Below are 21,016 nucleotides of genomic sequence, written 5' to 3'. Positions count from 1 at the left end.
ACAGACATACAAAATCGAGAATGGCTGAACCTCATTTGGCTAATTTTTTTTTTAGTGTTCGTAATATTCGAATGCGGTCTTTACGAAAAAAGAATTGGAAAAGTTGCTTGGGAAATTGGAAAATTTGGGAAAAACTGAAAGGCTGTTTTTCAATTGGATCTTTATATACGTATAAATGGTTGCAATTGGTGGCATGATATTGTAACAATACATAGTAATATTACCTATAAATATTATCAAATTAGTAGAAATTAGTATTTTTTTCTATAAAGAAATATGTTTATGCCTATTGTAATATTTTTTAAATATATAAGTCATACAGATGGAATATACTTTCAAAATGCTACGTCTTATCTATCACTATAAAATTTTGGATTCATATTGTTAACGGAAGTAGCGGTCAAAATACTGTCATTATCTTTGCCAATATTATATATCTATCCTATATTGTTTAATGATCTAACTAAACGTATTGAAATGCGGAAAAGGTAAAAATTCTAGGTGATTGGGGTTGTTTTTATAAATCACAGAGAAGACGCAAAGTTTACCAATATTTTTAATCGACCAGTTTCTAAAGCAAATATATGTTAAAAAGGTTAGGTAAAGAAGACAGAAGCATGTTAATAAATGGCATTCAAAAATAACCGTTGTGATGACAATTTTAAGCTTTTGAACTGACATTTTATCATTTGCTAATACATTTTTTTAGGTTAATTTTTATTACATATAATAAATTATGTTTATGCACCAATACATACAATTAAATTACTTTACATTATGTTTCTTCAAAAACTGGAGACCAATCACCAATGGATTCTATATTGAGTATATAGCCTATATATTATATATTAAATTAAAATCTGGCTTGGTTAAAATTGTTGGGTTATCGTTTATTAGATCAATTTTGCTACGCCAATGTATATAGGTAATAAACTAATGCATATAAATCATATAAACCACTAATACAACGAGAAACATTTCATTAGATACCTATTATATTATACTACCTATTATACGAATATATAATTTCTGTACCTACCTATACATTTTAATTAGTGTAGGTACCTACTTCCTACTTATATTATTATCAATTTCATAATATAATTATAATTTCGATATTTACGAATATTAAAAATATATACCTTTGTACTATGGACGTATACACTACCAGACTAGGACACTAGGTACCTACATATTATTAACAACGATACCATTATTCATGATAATTTTAATAAAAACATGATTAAATAAATTGCATAACATTTATATGGTAATAACTATTAAGTATAATAACCAGGTAACCTACCTATGTATAAAGTAACAGAAGAACGATTTATCAACTACCTAATATTTATAACTATTAAATTTACTTAATCTACTGAACATTCAGGATAATCATTAGTCAGTACCTACCTATAAATATAAGTAGTAAGTATTAGCTTTAGCACCTTCCTAGATAGTAGCTGATAAACATATTTTACGGGTAAAAACTTATTTTATTCTAATGGAATATATTTTGGTAAACATTGTGTATGATATATTAGATAAACAAAAAATAAAAGACTAGATTTGAAAAACGCTAATAAGCCAATTAGGGTTATAAACAATATATTATTATACTAAGTATATGGCATATACCTAGGTAATCAAAACATATACCGTCGGCATTTAAACTTTGAAAAACGAATTGTACCTACGTCAATAAGCCACCACCGCCCACGATGCACGCCGGCCATAAAGTCCTGCTTCTATTGCCAACAACGAAAACACATAATGTAGTAATAATGTGTACCTACTTATTATTATTATTATCTACCGACTAAACTGTGGTAGGAAAGAATACGAGTTCACCACGGGGTCAAATAATTATTTTTACATGCCTCACACATATCTATACTCGCGTGTCGTATGTACTCTTCTAACTTCTTTTGTCCACCTTAGACAACCCTTTCTATTGCCACAAAAGACTATTGTGTTGTAAAATATACATCTAACAATCCAACTACATTGGTACAATACACAGCGGCGGCTATTAAAGTCTCCGAAGAGATTGGACACGGTCCCGACCCGTGAAAATCCACCCGTGAGAATTAGCCTTCGGGGACGTTTGTCTCCGTTTATATAGAGGGTAACCATAGCCATATGCCTCGTATATACGTGACGGTTGGAACATTTCGATTCTAACTACGTAGATACATTTAAAACGCCTGATGGGTATTTAGTATTTAATACATAGGTCATAATATATTAACTAAAAGAAACATACCTACACTTCAGCGCGTTACCCGAAGAACGTCGGACACAACATGGGTATATGCCCCTACTCTCCGTATATTGTACAAGAGTAAAGCCACGGCGGTTCGCAATAATTTAATATTATTTGGTTCGTAAATAAAATCAAAACAACTTACCAAACGTCCAAACAAGTAGACCTATATTAATATTTCGGTATGATATATACGCAATGTCAATAATATGTTAAATTCCTAACAAAAATAAAATATCTAAAATTGTATTTTAAGTAACCACTAAATAGATATCATAACAATGCGCAGTATGTTCATCAGAGAGAAAAACTTTTTAAGACACAATCTTATGTTTTTTTTTTTAACAATATGCATTGTCTTGAGATATTTACCAGTGGAATTGTGGAATTGTGGAAATATTATGATTTATGATTAAAGACAGTACCTACCTATCCAACAGTACCAACTGTTGTAGTAATAATAAACATTTATATATTTTAATATTTCTTATTTTTGGATAATTTTGTATTTCGTTTACTATTTTGTATTGTTGCATACCTAGGTACCAACTCGTTTCAACTTTTACATAGTACCTATGCATTCCTATATACAAATTATAAATGAACACTTGTGGAAACCCTTAGACTTAGGTACCACAAAAATTATCAAATAAATATAGGCAATATATTATATATATATTATATCAAATAAGACAACTTAAGTATAAAATTATTCAAAAATATGTACTAGGTATTAATTATATAGTACTATACACACAGAAGTACAAAACCACAAATACCCAAATGTCAGTAAAAACCGTAGAGGAAATTCAAAAACCATTGGATACCTATAAATAAGTAAAAACATAGAATCTCATTTTCTAATACAATTTGGATAATCAGAATAAACATACCTACTTACATATTTACTTTAACTCAATAATGAATGTATCAATATGTTCTACAAACCAATAATATAATATAATACCTATTAGGTACCTACCTGCATTTTAAATACAGTACATAATATTTTTTATTTAATGTTTAATGTTATAGTTTCAAAATATTTTACATTTCTGTCATTTGTAATATAATGTGTACTCTTAATCTGCTGAAATTCTAAAACACCTATAAAATATATAAAAATTGTATTCAGTAAATATAAAATTAAATTTAGAACTACATGTATGTTGGCTTAATGTTTACTGGCAGGCTATAAAATACATAGTCGCGTATCATTTTCATTATATCATCAAATTTCTATTAGATATTAAAATTATTTAACTAATTTTAAAAACCAAGTATACTTTTATGTATTTTACTTATGCTTTTTGTTTTTATACACAATAATACATACTCAACTCAACTAATCTTATATTATAACAATAATTTTCAAAACAATAGAGCAAATAATACAACATTAATAATACCTATAAATAAATGTTTGCTTAAAAATTCAAAATTATTATTCAAATATATGTCAAAAACCAAAAATATACTCCCTAGATTTCATAATAGTAGGGAATCCATCCCTATGTCTAGTGACTAGTTGTAAGTACTATGTTGTAAATCTAAAAGGAATTAATTGTTATTATTAGTTTAATGAAATAATTCATAAATTATTCATGTAAATAGTTGAAATACCGTTGTAAAAAGAAAATTATATTGCAAAACCATAATAATAATATAAATTATACTATGACTTACCTACCCCAGGAATAATTAAATTTGAAATAAATATCTAAAATCTAAGAATTAGGTGCCTGTCTAATTGGTATAAAAATAAATACTCTAATCAAGAACAAATAAAGCTAATAAATGATTATATACCTATTAAATTTATTTGGCTTACATTTAATAACTCATTTGAAAAAAATGAAATAATGGTCTCACAATAAATAGGGGTAAAATATAGCTTGTTTTTCAATTCCTAATTTTGTCTAGAACGATATAACAATTTTTCAAAACTATCGATTTTTAAACGACCTATGTATCCAGATAATAAAAAAGTAATGTTCTATAACTTCTCTGGATTTATACTTGTGATCCTACTTTAATGGAGGTCGAAACAATTCACACTCTTAAATAATATAAATTACAAAAAACTTTATGAGTTATACAATACAATAATAGTACATACTAGACATTGTCAGAATGTTTTATTTCATAATGAAAAACACAATTTTTATTTCCAATAATTTTACAAAATATATTTCATACTTGTTTTTTTAATTTAAATTTATTAAATTTTTAAATTATGTCGGCTATATGCTTTAAAACTTCTATACTCTATACTATAATACTTCTAGTTCTACTATTAGTTAGTTGTTCTACCTCAGGATTTCTCAATTAAAGCTTACAAATATAAGTAGGTAATAGCCAATAGGTATACACCATTATTATTATTATTATTATTATTAATATTATCTTGTTTTTTTTTTTTTGTTTTTTGTAACTAATAAAATAAAATAAATTTTTCATTATATATCCATATGCTAATAAAATAATAATTATTTAATAGTCAAGAGAATAAATAAAATTAGTACCTAGGTACCTATATTTATTTTGCTAATTTATAAACACTTGACCTCTTAGAACCTTCTTAGATCCTACTCAATAAGTTCTGTAACCGACAAACCTAAACAGACTAATCCATTACTTTAATCTTGCATATAATTGTTTATTTAAAATAAAAATGTAAACGTCAAAGTAAAATTAATAAATGAACTACCTACTAAATACTACAATGAGATTCATTAGAACTTTATAGTTTATACCTTACTATTCCTTACTAATTCTATTGAAAACTGGCTTAATTATTCCAAAATTAAATATACAAAATCTACTTGGAAAATCTGAAGAAATATATAATAAACAATTAAAATATATGTATTAATTTATATTTTCATAAATCTTAACATTATTCATAGTAGATTAGATTAGATCTAATATGTAGACCACGAAAATTAGATCTAATATCTAGATCTATTTATTTGTTAATTTGTCATGATTATGTTTCCCTTTTAGATGAGCCTAATACATCATAAATTTATCACTAATCAGTCAACAAATATAAAGACTATTGTTTATTATATACATATTGTCCATACTGTAGGTAGCAATATGTCTGGTAATAGATTTTAAAATAAACAAGGGAAGTTCATAAATAATTTTTATAAAATCCTTATTACACAAATTGAGTATCTCAAATTATAAGTACCTACCTACATAGGTTAATCAATCAAAATTAAAATATCTATTTTTATTTATAGTTATTGGTACCAGATTTATACGTTGAAATATCTTTTAACGTGTTGCATAATATTTACAAAAAAATAAACATAACTTTCCAACTTTTAAGAATTATAATTCTCATATAAATCATAACTGATTTCTCTTTACTATATTCAATATTCATTAATTTATATCTTTGTTTTTTACCTATGATTTTAATACCTAATGATAAAGAAAAGCCTGAAAAAAATATAAGAATCAGTAAAATAAATATCAAGTAATAACATTAAATATTAACTATAGAAAATTTTAATGGATATCACGTTTTATTTATGTAAGTAACATTCATTATTTATTATTATTTATTATTGTTTATTATTTTTTAGTTTTTACCACAAAACTAATTTATTTACTTTATAATAAAATATAATTCAAACTCTTACAGACACAATTAATGCAACCATTTCCATTTACCGCTTCAACAATACCACCAACCATTATCGATAATCCATAGTAAATCACAAATAAAATGCTGACAAATATTTAAATCTGTAAAGTTGGTATTCTATTAAACAAAAAGACGTTAAAAAAATTTTTTAATTAATTTGTATAGAAATATTATACATATAATATAATATAATTCTGTATTTCAGGAGTACAAAATACAACTTATAATATATAATAATTATGGCATATATTATATATTGCGTGTATACTATCGAACTCTGTAAAAGTTTAGAAACCTCATAATGAAATACAGTATTTTATCAAATTAATGTATCATAATTTTGATTAATTTAATCAATTTATGTAAAAAACAGAATTTATAATAAAAAACTTTATTCACAATTTGTATATTAGGCTAATTGACTAATGGTGATCAGGAGGGATTAAGGAGGCTTAGTCCTGCCAAAATAGTTTATTTAAAGTTAAAATCACACTAAAAATTATAAAATAAGCAATATCGTACTTTAGTACAAATTACATAATTTATTGTGAATTAATATTTGCAGTACCTATAATTTTTTTTTTTTTATTATACCTAATACCTATTCATATATTATTGTGAAAACTATGTGATATTCATTATTTTAAGATAAAATTGAGCGATTACCGACCAATACCCAATGTCACAGTATACAATATCAAATATTTTAATTGTGTTTAAATAATTATTGTACATTTATGATTTGTACCTATTGTATCATTATATCAATAAAATTATAAAGGTGAAGTAAGACGTAAAATGGGACAATCCCATTTTGTCCACACTTGTATTTTATACAATTACTTTTCTGGTATTTTTAATCTCAATTTTTCATCATTAAATATTCTATGTACCCAATTTAAACACGTTCAATAAAAAGTGTAATAGATTAATAAAATTATCTTAAAATTTTTAATTGTATTTCATTACTTTCTTTTTTTATGTCCATATCTATTATAAATATTATGATAACGAGAAACATTTATTACTACATTCTAATATTCTATATAGACAATAAAATATGTTTGTGTTACATACATGTAACAGTTAGTTTGATAGGGATCTAGGGATCTGTTTGCAACCAAATATACCTAATACCATTCGAAAAATTGAATAGGTGCAATAGGTACAAAATACTATAATTTTAAATTGCATAATAAAAAGATAATATTTTCCATCATCAGAAATAATATTTATAGGTATCTACCTAACAAAAATAAATCACATAATGAATGTAGTTTTATATCTACAAGATATTATATACCTATATATATTTTTTTTTTTATAAGCCTATTCCTGTTTCTTTATATTCTGTGAATAAACTATTGACCTTAAAAATATCGCAAATTAAATTTTAATGTCTTTAAACGATGTTTAAATAAATTAATTAATAGGTACCAACTTTTAAAATTTTAATAGATATAAAAATAATAATTATGTTCAGATGAATTAATTTATTATAAAAGAAATACATTACACCTGTGTGCAAGAAATGTTTGGACTTAAAGTTTAGATATTATATAAAGTTGAATAAAATCAAATTGTATTAATTCCCTTGAAAAACATTGTGTATTGTGTAGTTAATAGTTTTAGATTTAGAACAATTTAATATTTTAAAAATGTTTAAAATGTTTGTTATTAATTATTTAAATAAAAAAAACCAGCAAAAAATTATGCTTTTTACCGTTTATCATCAAAAATTAGTTATTTCAGGGAATGGTTAAATTAATCAACATTTTGTTTTTATTTTGGTTTAGTATTGCATGATCACAAGCATGAAATTAATATAAAAAAACTCTTACGGTCCTACATCTTATACCTACAACTTAAATAATCCATACATTTTTATTACATATTTAAATATTTACCAATTAAGGTACCTAATTTGAGGTCTATTAGTATTTTATAAATCAAATAGAATTGTCATTCTTTTATTAGTTCAAGAAGTCTTAACTGAACAAAATATATTTAGATAAAAAAAACAACCCACCAGGTAAATAAACAAAATGTTATTAATTTATATAAATGGTATAATTTAGTTATTTTTAGTATTTAATTATAACAGATCTCGAATTGATCAAACAAAAAATGTAAATGTGTAGTTTATCTTGAAAAAATAAAGGGCGTTAATTTGAAGTGCTCAACTCATCATTATACAAAATATAACATATAGAAGAATGAGACCTAATAAAAAAACTTAATAAAAAAAAAAAACAGATGAAATCTACCAAGCAGTAACTAGTTCCCCAACGATTGTATGTCACAAAATTATTTATTTTTTAGTCCTATATAATTTATTTTATGTTTTCTTATCTATTTCAGTACAAAACTTTAGATTATTTATTATAGTTTTTTACTTGAGTATATACTTTGTTTTTGCTACAGACATTATTTTTACTCAGCGCCTAAAGTTAAAAGTTACAAAATATTTTTTTCACACTCCTCACTAAGGTTTAATGGGACAACTTCTTTACTTTATCTTATTTTTTTTAGGATTCCAAATGTAGATAATATAGTTTATGAGATACCTATAATTTATAATATACACAGACTATTTCCTGTTATTACAACATTAGGTACTTCCTAAATTATATAGTATGATCAACATATATTCTTAATACATTAACTAAATAATTTATATTTATAAGATAATTAAAATTTTTAAACTATAAGTTATATAGTAATAAAAAAAAATTTAAAATTTAGGTATATTTATTATTATGAATTTGGTGTAAATCTGTAAAAGTATTAACTGTTTTTAAATTAATATTCCAATAAATATTCTTATTTATAATTCTTTTTATATAATGTATAATTAAATTTCAATATTCAATATGCTACTGTTATATATGTAATTTTAAGTTTGTAACATGTAACACTCTTACTAACAACAAGAGATCTGCTTAAAGCTCTGCTCATCGGTAACAATGTTTTTTGTATAAATAAAAAAAAAATATATATATGTAATTATAAAAATAACGAGTGGATACATTTTAATATTAATATTTTAATCATTTAATATATATTTTTAAAAAAATATTGGGGTTTGAACTTTAACTTCTATTGAATTTAATAAAAAAAATTGTTAATTTTGTTTTAAAATCTAAGTCCACATTGTAATTTTTGATTTAATTAAATGGTCATGAATTATTTATTTATTTTAAATTATTTTACATTGTTAAAACCGTTATGAATCATTATGACACATATATAAGTTATAAGTCATGAAAACCTATCTTTCCATAAACACTCAAATTCAAATTATGGTTTAAATAAAAGTTATAAGGTTAAGTATAGAGTTTAAATAGGTATGTACTTAAATGTTGAGTTCCACTTATAAAATAATCTCAAATGATAACTCATAATTAAAGTAGATGGATACTAAATAAAAATGGTCACCTTGATCTTACAAAATATATTTGTATATAACTAAATGTTAAGTAGGTATCTAAATGGTTACATATTTAAAACTAAGTGTATGAGGTAAGTACTAAGGCTAGTAGCTACTATATTTGACTAATATTTAATCCTCAACTTTAAACCATATATAATGATTAAAGTTACATTTTTCCTGCCTAAAAAAAAAGTCAATAAATATAAGAGTATGTTATAATTCTTTGTTTTAACAACACACTAATCAGTTATCACTAGATTAGAATGTGTAAAACAATATTCTCTCTACCTCGTAAAAAAAATGTATTAAAACTAAACTATAAACATAATATTATATAGTATGAGTATTATCATCTGCATTTAAATAATGACTTATCTTTAATGATTATCAAAAGGAACTCTCAACAATTAAATACACCTATTTTAAACTCAATAATCAACGTACAACAATTTATTGGCCAAACATTAAGTTGGAAAAAACATAACAAAACAATTTATAAGTAATATGAGAACTGACCAAAATAGTAACGTGTAAGTACATATTATTAATGAATTTTAATTTAAAATAGAATGATTATAAATAATAATAATTATTAAATTTAATAATATATAATTTAGTGTATAAGTTTCAACAATAAAACTGTATTAAGTTATTTAAAGTTTTTCATTTATTATTTATTATTATAAAATACATTATTTCTTTTTAATATTATGGGTCAGGGTAAATATTTTCAATTCAAGCAAATTTGATGAAAATATTGAATCTACCGCAATCTTCAGTTTTATTTCATAGACACCAAAATATAAACATAAGAAATCTATCTAAAAGACAAGACTTAAAAATCAATTTAGTACCCCTAATAATAAACCTGTGCAAATAAAATAAACCGTAATAATTCTGTATCCTATTTTTTTAATTCTCGTAATCACTAATAAATATGATTGATGACCAATTAGCTATTATAAATCATAAATTAAAATTTAGTATGCCTAAAATACAAATTATTTATACACACTGTCAATGGAAAATATCAAAATATGGTATATTATATACCTACCTACGTCTAATAACAAACGTTTATTTATATATTAAATGATTTCCTTCAATTTTAAACTATTTCAACATTTGTAAAAGTGAAACACCATATATTTTTAGTTCAGATTTAAATAAAATACAGTCAACATTTAAAAACAAAGAATTTCCTACTAATAATAATATTACATCAATGTAAACAACTGTTTTAAAATACCTAGTACCTACTAAACAAATTAGACACAAAATTTAAAATTACAATACTAGCATCAAATCAGACAATTGTCAAGTACAATTTGTTTATAAAGATTAATTATTATTGATCTCAAAAACATCACTTCACTATAATGATTGATTGGCAAAAAACCTTCATGCGCTGTTATAATTGATACTTGAAAACTGTTAAGATTTACTAATGGTGAGTAACAACCATTTAAGTTGTACAATAAACATTCATAATTGTCAAAATCCCTACTTTGATAACTCTTATGAGTGAAAACATTTTACGTTTTTGAATTGATTTGTGAACACGTTTCTTGAAATACAAAGCAATTTATTTCATAACTCAATTTGACAACTTATAATATTGTGTTATACACTATTTATTCTTCAAAATTATAGCACTTTAACAAAATGTGTATACTATATCAATACCAGGGATTATATTTTTATTAACAACATAATATAATGTTAAGTGCCACCACCAGGGCAGCATAATGCTTATAGGTACACAAGATTCTAATAATCACCAATTAAATGAGATAAAATAAATATATTATTTAATATATGTGTATATAAAAGAATGTACACACTTCAAATATTTGATATTTTTAATAGGATACATTTTTTGTTGCAAGCAAAATTCTTTTTAAACATTAATTGAAAACCAATTGTGAATAATGCATATTATAATTTAAAAAAATATATTAAAATTAATTCATTGAAGATTTCTATGGTCCATACGTTTTAATATAAACATATTATATATTAGATTTTTACCAAGAGTTAAACAAAAATTCAAACAATTGATACAAACGTTATTTTTTTAATTTGGCATGTATAAATAATAATTTTTATTTAATCAATAAATTGATATACAAATACCGGATAATGATTTTTGTTTTTAGTTTCAATTACCTGATAAAAATAGATACAACTATTTTAATACTAGGCAATAATTTATTTTTTTTCATCCAAACTGAACAATCAAACTTTGAATACTAATACTATTTAATTAACAGCATTAAATTATGTTTTAAGATATTATTTATAAGTTATTCTAATATAATAAGGAAATAATTTAAAATCATTAATTTTGAGTAAGAAACATTTAATGTTTAAAATATGTAGACAACCATTTTTTTGTTACCCTAGGTTTCTAAAAAATATTAAAATTTATTCAACCCATAAATCATTTATACTAAACATTTATATAAAACAATAGGTTATGTTAATGTTAAAATAAATATAGATGTATTAAAATATGTATATAAAATACAAAGTTTACAAATACAACTCCTCATATTAATACTTCTAACTTCTATCAATACATGTATTTCAACAATGATAATAACGCAATGTAAATATTATGGTATATATTATTTTTTTAGAATTGAAGATAGGTAGATAACAGAACTAAGATAGCATCTTAATTATGTCTTAAGACAACATTATAGATATATTGATACATAATATAGTATAAAGTCAAATAGTTGTGTATTTATTGATTACTTTCAAGTTATGTTAGTTTACAAATTATTTTCTATTATTTTCAAAATAAATACATTTAGGGTTTGAAAAGAAACCGAAGGCACTCATGTTAGATAAACACTAGGCAAACAGATTTAAAATTGTGTTGAAAATAAAATGTTACATAAAAAAAATTGACAACTTCAAGCCCATAGGGCTCTAGACTAAAAGAACCAAAGTCATAGTTTGTAGTATAATTTGTTTTTCACTAGTTAACTTCATGTCTGAGTCTACAGCAACTTAGATGGGGTTGATTAGGGGTTGGTCATCAGTCACTCCACCAACCTCTTTGCTAACACAAAGTAATAGATACAAAAATATCCAGCTGTGTCTAAATGTCTTAACACATTTCCAATTTTAAACACTTCATCTTAAGGACCATCCATTAGATATTAACTCCAACTTCTAATATATGAGGTTTGGAAAATCTAAAACACATTAGATGCACATAGAACTAAAAATAAAATTATTTTATAATGTTGCTTCATTAAAACAAAGTTGTTCGTTGATAAGAATACCTTAGAAACTCTTGACAAGCGAAGATTTAGTCAACATATAAATAGTTAAGCGTTGAAGTAGTATAATCTTCAACACTGGTCAGGTCATGGCTAATAATTATGGCGATGGATAAGCAATAACCTTTTAATAAACCCTAGAATTAACAACCTAACTCAGGGTTTAACTGTGGAGTAAGTTTTCCAACCTTTGTGTAATGACGGTTGAATAATAATAATGACGTGATGTTGGATTCACAATACTATATACCAATCCAATTGGTCAAATAATTGTGTAATGAAAACCCACTCCTCTATCTTTACTGAAAATAGTGTATCTTATAAAATCCAAATCTTGTATAAAAATAAAGTAATGGTAGTACTTACCTTAAATTAAGCATAAGATCCTTACTTACAACATAGATAGCCATATTATAGACGGTATACATATACTCAAAATTCACCTGTACAACAAAACCAACTTAAATTAGTTAATTGATATTTATTTTTAAGCAAAACATTTTGAGTAAATTAATCAAAATATCAATGAAAATTAACAATAGATGTGTATTAATGTAAATATTGTATTCAAAAAATGAATCACATATTTATTAAAGCAAAGAAACTTACAATAAATCATGTATTGTTTTTTACTTACGGAATGAAATATGAGAATATTTTTATTAGGTAATATTAGTATACCTAGTTTTATCTACCAAAAATAACCTCTACCTAGGTATTATGCAGATACATTTTTTTTAAATTATCACTACCTATTTACTTTACAATATGACATCAATTTATGCAGAGTTTTGTAAATATTATGGTAAACTATATTGGTCAAACCACAACATTAATACAATTTGTTATGAATTTTCACATTTTATTCAATCTAGTTTTAAATACTTTTAAATTATGTAACTAAAATACTTTTAATATCTTCTACTTATAATTTAAGTTGGATATTAATCCAGTTTTGTGTAAGATGTTTCATGAATTAATAAAAAAAAATTGAATGAGAACACATTTTTTTTTATCAATTTTCATCAAGTGGGTTAGTCATTGCTGTTTAAAACATTTAAAAATTATATTATAAAAGTAGGTATTATAATTTATTTTATTTTTCAAAAATATTACCTTGCGGAGTATGTATTTTCTCTGATATTTTTAAAGTCAAATGATCATAATTTTAGATCTTTGATCACTGTAGGCACGTCTGTTTTGATATTTCTTTCTGTTTAAGAGGTTTCAATACCATTTGAAATTATCATACTGAAAGTAAAGAATTCATTTTATTATATTGAGTAACCTATAAATTTATTTTATAATAGTTATAATAATTTAATGTCTATACCTAATATTGAACTATCGATATGATATAAATCTACAATTTTAGTCATTTTTATAACTTTACTGACATATTCATATTTAAATTAGTTTCAAGTGAAATTAAGTTTTGATGAAAATGTATACTAAATGTATGGTGGAAGTGTGTGAATGTTTGTTTACATAACAACTATGGTCACTAAGGTGCCTTAAACCTTTTTTTACTCGTATAATATCATTAAGTGGTCAAAACATATTTGTTTAGAATTTATATTATTTCTGTAACACATATTGTACAGTTCTTAGTTGTAAAATAGGTTTCTATTTTGTTTTTATTTAATGGAATTTATTTTTAATAACTTATTAAAACTCCAAAATAGTCACTCGTAAGACATCTTTTAATAATTTAAGATTTTGCAGCCTTATATTATGTAGTTTTATACTGTACATTGAGTAGGTAACAAAGGAATTTTCCCCTTACACAAGGACACATTTTGCTCAGTTTATCAATTTTATATTAATTTCAAACTAAATAGGTAGGTATATAATTATTATTCTTTAAATTGTTTAAACACATAATTAATAATGAGTTGATTCTATTAAACATTTAATTAATTTGTCATGAAAACATTCAACAATTTTTCAACTTTTATGTTTAATTTATTATAGGAACATTTAAAAGTTCACTAAGACAAATATTGTAACATTCAAAAATTAAAGGTAACTATTGAAAGTTGAGGAAGATGGATTAATATCTGGTAAATTAGATACATATTTAATTTATATTACTATCTTAAATTTATGAAGATTTAAACTATTTTTAAGTTAAAACCATTTTTTTTAGGAAATTATTGCCTAAATAATAATTAATTTTTTAAATATGAACAAACAAAAATACATAATATAGAATAGTTACTCAACTATGCACTCTCTTCCAGTTAAGGAACATAGTCGGCGACCGACTTGTGCGCAGGGGCGTGGCAATACTATACGGCAGGTATACAGATAATTAACAAGGTGGGAGTAACAAACGGGTGTTGCCTGACTGCGGCCTGACAAAAACTAGATGTCACTGGCTACATTATTCAACTTGAACAGAATATATTTATAATATTATTGAAATTAATACAAGTTAAAAGTGCTTAAAAATTTGATGTACCTTAGGTAACTGTAGGATTTTTAAAAAAATGTTAAGGCTTAGATAAGTGTATAAAATGGCAAGGGCTATATTATAGCAAAGGTTGTAATCCACTACTTAATTCATTAAATTATTATAATGATGAAAATGGTAAAAGTACTTTAACCAACTAGATACGCAAAAACATTTCTTTCAAAATCACAAAAATTGACAGCCATTTTTCAATGAATTGCCCTGTAGAAGCATTTGGCATTTACCACATACTTATAAAACTACAATTAAGTGTGGCCTCATGTAGAGGTACAGTCGTATAGACACAAATATAAATATAGATGCATAATTTAATGTGAAATATAAATATGAAATACGCCTATTGGGTGATAAGATTATAATAACCTTTTTAGTTTCATTTAAAGTCTAAAATAAAGTTTGAATGCCATAGTAATTTAAATTTTGGGAGAGTGTAAGGACTAAGCTATAAAGTATTAATTATTGTTTATTACTATTTATTCAGTATTTTAAAATGTTATTATTTTTTAAATAATTTTAGTAGTTTTTAGAATGGAAAGATAATACAATTTATAAATAATTGTCTTAATATTAATAAATTGTATAATTATATCTTGAGTATAAGACATACACGAGTATAATATAATTTATGTATATTATGTTGCACCATATTATGTTTAATTTGTTGTGTGAATGGTAATGTTAATTTATTGTTTAAGAATTTATTAATACATGCTCAGTATTAATATTTATTCATAAGATAACCTTACACTAACTAATGATTACTCTGAGTTAGGAATTAGGAAATATGGTAAAACCAATAACTCAAGAAATAAGCTCAGAATAAGAAATTAGTAGACTATTGTACATGCATTCGTTTGATAATTGATTACTATCTAATAGTGTTGAAAGCATGACTAAATGTATTTAGTCATGGTTGAAAGTGTACAACATACCTAACAACAAGTAATAATTATATAACTTAAGTAGGTAACGTGAAAAAAAAATAATATATAATTGACTTCAAAAAGTCTTGAATGATTATTTAAGAAATAATAAACCTAAAGAAAATATTAAATAGGTAATTAAACAATAACCAAAACTTTCTTACTACGTCCCTAGCCAAAATTCCACATAATATACAGATAATATTTTATTATAATTAATTTTTTCATTATTAAAGCCTAACACCTATCAAGTTGATCCAATGTTGGCAAATAAAATGAAATAAAACACAAGGTCGATTAATAATAAACAATTTTTTATGGTTTAAAATGAATGGTGTTTTTTTTACATTGTGAGTCATGGCCTTGGTCTTTTATCGATTGGCTCGAGACCTTGTATGCAAAACAAAATTATTATTAAAAACGCTTTGGATAAAAAAAAAACTTTACTTAAAAGTGAGCATAATATTATTATTATGTTGTGGTTAAAATAGTGTGGGCGTAGACACCAGACAGATTAGTCATGTTCTAATAAAGCATTGGGTGTGACCGATTTCACCAAAAAAATCGCAAAGATATACGGAGTGTATCGCGAATATCAGACGTGTGCAAAATATGCAATTGGATATTTTGGACCTTTTTGATACACTCTGTATAAACGTAAAAAAAATGACACGTAGTCATGGTAGCTCGACCTCGGGTGGTGAAAGGGAGGAAGGAAGGAAGGAAGGGGGATCGATATCGCTTCGCTGCAGTGCGCAGTGCGCACCGACCGCGACGTTGCCAAGTCAGACGACCTACACTGGTGTAGTGGTGGGGCGTGTCCTTTGTGTTCGGCGCAAGCCCAACTCGAAAGTTTCGAATGATCAATATTTGGGAAAAGTTACAACCACCACATTCAGAATAAGCGGGGGGGGGGGGATAAAACACAATACATTATTTCATAAACATTTAAATTCAATAGACATTTATAAGAATGAATATTAATACCTAACCAATAATTACTAATTTATTACAACGTATATTATGTAGGTATAATACAATACAATAATAGGTATAAGTTCTAAATTATAATATGTTATAATAATATATAGGTAGGTAGGTAATTAATTAATTAATTAATGACAAAGCGGTGTCTTATTATAATATAATTTACATTTCATTCGTATGGTTATTATAACATAATAAATTATACTTACGAAAATCGAGTGAGTCCGTTGGTCAGCCGCCAGGCGTGGCAAAGCAAAAGCTCCGTGGCCAGTGACCTGCACCCGCACCGAGTGATGGCCGGGCGGATGTCGTTTTCGGCTTTTGGACGTCCATTTCTGTAACAAAACTTTGTAAGGCGTGTGCACAATGCGAATAAAATGTATAAAATACATCGTAAAGATATATGTATATAATAATATAATATTATAATACGACGTGTACGCAAACACGATTGGTAATATTATAATATTACAATATTCCGTTTATTACGCTTACCGTCCGCCATATTTGTTCTTGGAGCACCAGCAGGAAAACGGTGAAACAAAGCACCGTCAGCCTTTGAGTGCGGACCGCAAATGAAGCCCACTACGGGCGGTAGCGTAAAGCGTTAGCCGTCAGCGACGATGAGTGGGCTGTGAGGCGGCGGTGGCGGCGGCTTTCGTGAGTGTGCGCAAAGTAGAGGGGCCGCCGTCGTAGTATAGAATGTTCTAGAAGAACGTATAGAAGGACAAAGTCGATAAAAAAAAAACTGCTGCAGCTGTGGTTCCGTTTCGTCAGTTCACGTGTTACAGTCATGGCTATAGTCATGTAATATTATAATATTAATGTATTTCAGCGGCTGCGCATGAAATGGTTTTTTTGCTTGTCGATTTCTAAACTTGGTGTAGCGGTGTAGCGGGGTACTGGGGTAGTGCGCACTGCGCAAAACCATTATTCTATTCTGTGGCAAAACCGCCGCTAACATTCATACGACGGCACGTTATTATTGCAAATAATATTGCTATAAATTATAATATTATGACGCCAACGTACTATATAATATAAAAAAATAAAATATGACCACAGGCTCAATCGTTCAAACAGCAGACTTTTTGGTGGAACTGTAGTCACCCTTATGGCCATATGCCCATATTATATAGATACAAAAAAAAATATATGGGTATAATATGTCATGATGCTCCACCTTATGGCCCACACCACCACTATCCATGGGTATTCATCGAAAAAAATAATATGTTTATAATAAATAAATATATTATAGTATTATACCTAACTAAATATCTTTTTTATTTAACTACCTACAACACTACATTTTCTATAGCAAATAAAACAATATTCGCAATTAATAATTAATATTGGTTTCAATTTAGTACCTAGTCTGCGGATCCTGTGTCATAGAGTATAGGCTCGACGCAGGGCCGTTAATTAATAGGGCCTAGGGGCAATGATACAATTTTACCCCAGGCCCCATTTTAAGAAAACCTTTAAGGAGACGCCTTATTGCCTTAATGCAAGTACAGTCACAGCCTCACAGGCGTCCTTAGAAAATCCCTGAAAAATTTAATGAGCCATACAACATTAAGATTAAGTTTTACTGCTTGTCTCCCTATCATTTAAGTCAGGTCAGTTAAGTCAGGCTTAACAGGTCAGTAACTGTCTGGTCTCTGCAAAAAATCTTATATTATTTTGTATTTCTGTGTTCTGACTTATCAAGCGTTTATTATTATAAGTACTAAGTACTAAGTAGGCATAATATCCCAGTCTATTATCGGTAGTTGTCTTAAAGGACATCACAACACTAAAAACAAGTTTGATTAGATTTAAAGCATATCATTATCTAAGAAATATGGTGTGGGTCTTACATCACGTCACTAATTGTATTATTTAATGAAATACAGGCGTTTGAAAATATGCATTATGACTTCATAGAGCCGAAGTCGGAAAGCGGCGTATGTTTTACTTACAAAAGTGTCTAGATTAACAAAACGATTTCAATCGTTAAATATAATACCTATTTTTAAACAATTTTTTATATACCTTATGTGTTTTTTTTTTGTGTTTATGACACTAGTGTGATTATAATTTTGAAATACTTTCTAGTTTTTTTCTAGTAAATAAAATTATTATAGTGAATTTTGTAAAATTTGGTTTAAACATTATACGGCAATACAACGCGAGTCGATAACTCAATAACATTTTACTAAATTATAATTTTTAATGATATGTACCTATGCAACAACAAGATACATTAAAATTTAAATTACACCGTCGTCTTAAGCATATCAATATACTTAGAAATTAGTATCATGAAAAAAAAAATCTGAAATAGGTAGGTACTATTTAAATTATTAAAATCATTGAGTAAATCAAATTACTTTTACACGTGAAACGTAGGCGGCTGCTCAGTCGTCGGCTATATGACGTCACGCAGCTGGCTATCCGTCAACTCTCATTAGTCATTGTTTCGTTGAATAATCATTTTTTTAACTTCGGATATTTATCAAAACGTTATTCATTATGTTGACTACAATAATACGCCAATAAACTTAAAATAAAAAATTTAGTTTTGTGACTTGAGATGTCCTTTAAGATAATCATTAGTCAATCGCCAAATTTTACAATCCACATTAATCGTGTGTAAAATATGCACGCACAATAATATAATATAAGCATTATACAAGAGGAGAAAATGTATTTCATATGAAGTTATGACTAAAAAAAATGGTCGGGGAGAAAATGTCCATCTATAGTATCTAATATCTATAGTATCTATATACTATCTATATACTATCTATCTATCCTAGATTCTATCTACCCATAATCTGGATACTAAAATGATTTTGTTTTTGAATTACCAAAATCATCGGTAATAAAAAATAAAATCCCTAGTCTTTACCTCAGCTAACCGTTGCCAATGCCCAGTGCGCAGAGAGTATTTGTTTTTAATAGGTACCTACTGAAAAGTGAAGACTAAAGGTTATATTAATTTAACACCAATATATTATCAAACCTCATATCAGTATAAATTTTAAATAAACTTTAAATTTTATATGGAGTGATTAAAATTGAAATTAGAAGGTTAAAAAAAAATACTCAGTTCCTTATACAAATTATTATAAATAGAATAATAAGTTGTGGCTAATTTTACAATTACAATATTTATTAAGTTATGATTTTATAAAACTATACAGAATAAAAAAATAACTAAATAGTCACCTATCAAAAAACTTTTTGGAAGATGATATAGGTTTATAAAAACTTTTTGTTAAAATATATTCACAGATATTATGTACTAGGTAGATACGAATTATCAAAGGTGGCTCGAAGTTAGAACTCTTCGAATTTCGAACTTTCAAAGTCCTAAAAATTGTGGATGGTTCGAGTAATACCTACATTGCTCAAAGATGCTATTAAAAATGTTATAATGCAGACATGCAGTAGATGAATCAGTTTGGTTGGTTAAGGTTTAAAAAACTTAATAGGTATACTAAATAAAATTGTTGCTAATTTCTATGAGCGTTTTTTTATATTATCTAACCATGTCCCCCACAATATGGCGCATTCATTTTCCCCAGACTTCTAACTTACTATGGAACGGGATTGTATGCTCTGTTTAACTTTATATAATTATATTACTTAACATTAGGGCAGAGGACTTATAGCCATAAAGAGTCACAAAATATGCATTTGAATACTTAAAATACCTATGCATTTATATGCAAAATAAAAAATTTACCTAAAATATGCATTTTAAAAATAAAATTGAATGTCGGAAATATGACATCACATTGTAAACAATTATCTATCTATTAATACAATTAATATACGGCAAATTAATCTTATCGTTTTATCTATCTTCAAGTGTTTCAAGGAAAAACGTGCGCCGCGGATAATTTAAAACCATATTATTCGACAAAAATTAAAAATATTTATGCTTTGGTACCTAGTATACTTGTATTAATTATAACAAAAAC

General features: G+C 25.8%; 1 long non-coding RNA gene across 5 annotated transcripts; it reads right to left on the bottom strand.

Annotated features, from left to right (window-relative positions):
- Window positions 1-12,086: 12,086 nt before the first annotated feature.
- On the bottom strand, window positions 12,087-17,695 carry LOC132935824 (uncharacterized). 5 transcript variants are annotated; one of them, XR_009663349.1, is made up of 5 exons: window positions 17,538-17,695; window positions 17,252-17,377; window positions 13,773-13,907; window positions 12,660-13,099; window positions 12,087-12,595 (listed from the first exon to the last, which is right to left on the bottom strand). It is a non-coding gene; the product is annotated as an uncharacterized LOC132935824 (long non-coding RNA). The 5 variants fall into 5 exon arrangements; XR_009663347.1 differs by having other exon boundaries at window positions 12,087-12,569; XR_009663348.1 differs by having other exon boundaries at window positions 12,087-12,958; window positions 13,023-13,099.
- Between the last annotated feature and the right edge of the window lie 3,321 nt (window positions 17,696-21,016).

This window comes from Metopolophium dirhodum, chromosome 1, assembly GCF_019925205.1.
Source record: "Metopolophium dirhodum isolate CAU chromosome 1, ASM1992520v1, whole genome shotgun sequence".
Taxonomy (NCBI): Eukaryota; Metazoa; Arthropoda; class Insecta; order Hemiptera; family Aphididae; genus Metopolophium; species Metopolophium dirhodum.
The sequence above is the reverse complement of the archived record's forward strand: the minus strand, read 5'-3'. Positions and strand labels throughout refer to the sequence as shown.